We start from the raw sequence: 3,036 nt of genomic DNA on the forward strand, positions 1-3,036 counted from the left end.
AATAAATTAATATTTATTTAAATTCCCCCAAAATCCCACCTCTCACATTTAAATAAATTAACATTTATTTAAATCACCTTTATCCTCCACCCACTTGCATTTTCCTACAAATGCAAGTTGCACAACTATTTTAAATAAATCATTTATTTAAATCACCTTTATCCTCCACCCACTTGCATTTTCCCACAAATGCAAGTTGCACAACTATTTTAAATAAATTATTTATTTAAAATCCTATTTATCCTCGCCCACTTGAAACCTTTAATGGGTTCCCTTAAAGTCTTCAAACTTAATGGCTTCCTTCTAGAGTCTTCTCAAACCTTTAATGGTTTCCCTTAAAGTCTTCAAAACTTAATGGCTTTAAAGTCTTCAAACTTGATGGCTTCCTTCTATAGTCTTCTTAAGCTTTTAATGGTTTCCCTTAAAGTCTTCAAACTTAATGGCTTCCCTTAAAGTCTTCTTAAGACTTTAATTGCTTCCCTCAAAGTCTTCAAGCATTTTAATGCTTTATCTTCCTTTTTCTCATTTAAATAAATTAATATTTATTTGAATATTTATCCAAATGCAACTTACACCATTTAATTGAAATAAATGATTTTATTTTAATTAAAAATACCAAAATTCCTCCCACTTGCATTTTCCTACAAAATCCACTTGCATGCCTAAACCCCTTCTAGATTCTTCTAAACCTTTCCTAATTAACCTAATCCATCCCCTAAATATTGTCACATTCCTAAGCAAATTGAAGTCACTTTTCAAAGACTCCAAAGTCTTTGAAAATCAATTAATGCTTTGTGTGTTCAACAAATTAACCTCTAAAGTCTTCCAAACCACTTATGGCTCTTACATGACCATTAATGGTTAATTCCACTTGCACCCATGGTTAAGGACTTTGGCCCCTAACTTAACCCTCATGTAACCCATGTGTCTCTTCAAAGCATTTATTTCTTTGACTAGGGTAACCATCATGTCCCCTCAAGCATTTAATGCTCCTTATCTCTCCTCTCAAGCCTCCTCATGGTGACACTTGTCAACGAGGGATTGGGTTGAAAGTCTCACATGGATTGAATATCTTTCAATCCTAACCCTTGTTAAGATTACTCAATCTTAACCCTTCATTTCCCCATTTCTTCTATAAATAGAACCCTTCTCCTCAAGAAAGGGGGAAGCATTAGAGTATTGTTGTTATACTGGCATTAGCATAGAGCTTTTTCATAGCATCACTATCTACACTTGCATAGCATTTGTTTATCATATTCAACCATCTTGAATCTCCATATGGCATCCATGGATAGTGCTAAAAGCTGAGAGCTACACTCATTTGGGACTTGGAGAGGGGAGAAACAAGGGAGAAGCATCAAAAGGCATCATGGAAGCATCTTAGGGAGGCTCTTCTCCTTTCTTTTATTTTGTTAAACTTCTTTCATGCTTTTTTGAAATCTCTTTTGATATGTTTGGAATGGTTTTTAGTTCTTTGTTTTGTTTTTATGGTTGAAACTAACTTATTAACATTGAACTTTGTTGTTGCCTTGTCCCCATTTCCATGACATCAAGGGCCCCTTCTATTGTCTCTCTTCCTGGTACAAATCCACCTTGCTTAGGAGAAATGAGTTTAGAAATAATGCTCTATAGTCTCAGATAAATAGCTTTTGAAAATATTTTATACATTGTGTTACGCAATGATATAGGCCTATATTCTGCAAAAGTTCTTGGTTGTTTAGTCTTGGGAATGAGAGCTATATTTGTAGCATTGAAGTAGCTTAGCATTGCCCCATTCTTTCGAGACTCTTCCAAAGCCAACAAAAGATCAAATCCTAAAACATCCCATACTTTTTGAAAAAAGAATATCGTGAATCCATTAGGACCCGACGCTTTGTTTGGTGGAAGCGATTTTTTTTCTTTCTTAACCTCTTCTAATGTAAATGGTCTTATTAATAGATCAATGTCCTCTTGTGTAACTAATGTAGGAATGTGTGCTAGTAGATCATGTTCAACTTGGGCATCATTAGGACATTGATCTTGTAATGGTGCTAATAGAATAGTAAAAAACTTTACCCCTTCCTGCTGAATCTCTTGAGCATTAGTAATACGCTTTCCTGCGATTGAGTCTTGAATTGAGAAAATAGTCTGAGTAGCCCCCTTTATCTAGGTTGAAACATGAAAATACTTAGTGTTTCGGTCACCTTCACGAAGCCAAAGCTCTCTGGATTTCTGTTGCTAGTATATCTCCTCCCTCTTACCTAATTCTTCCCATATACTTTGTAATTATTTCTGCTTTGCATATGAGTTAGCATCAAGGTCATGCTGAATAATGTGTTCGTGTATTTGTGGCAATTCAGCTACTATCTCCTTTTGCACAAAAATGTTTTTAAACACCTGAATGTTCCAAGCTGCAATTTGGACCTTTAAAAATTGCAATTTGTTGTGGAATTGATACATCTTAGTGCCTCTCTTGAAAGGAGCACTTGTCCACCATTGCCTAAGAAGGGGGAGAAAATGGGGATTTCTAAACTACATTTTTCAATTTTGAAGTTTGATCTACATTTATCCCTCTGATTTGCCTAAATTATATTGAGTGAGAATGCATTAATGACTAGAAGAAATGAGGGCAAAATCTTTGAGGAGAGCTATAAAGAGGAAGAAAGCCAACTATATGTCAGCAAAAATCTATCAAGACGTTCTGCAATCTTCAAGAAGTCCTTTCTTCTGTTGGTCCATGCAAAATTTCCATTGCCCGGTACAATGTCATGTAAGGCATTATCTGATATAAATGCACTAAAATATTCCATTGCTTGGTACAAGTGGGCATAAATTGTTCATGGAAGCATAGTCATATTACCAAAAAATAAATGACTTGAAACTCCTAAAATATAAATTAGACTAGAAGACAAAAAATTTCAAATTGACCAAAATGAATTGATGGTATGGACTAAAGTAGAAACTCTTCAAGTTGAAATATAATGCGTTCCTATCTCCCTTCTAATATTGAGTCTCTAAAATATTATCCAGTAAACCAATTATCAAGGATTTTTAGAG

The sequence above is a fragment of the Cryptomeria japonica genome, chromosome 3, assembly GCF_030272615.1.
Source record: "Cryptomeria japonica chromosome 3, Sugi_1.0, whole genome shotgun sequence".
Lineage (NCBI taxonomy): Eukaryota > Viridiplantae > Streptophyta > Pinopsida > Cupressales > Cupressaceae > Cryptomeria > Cryptomeria japonica.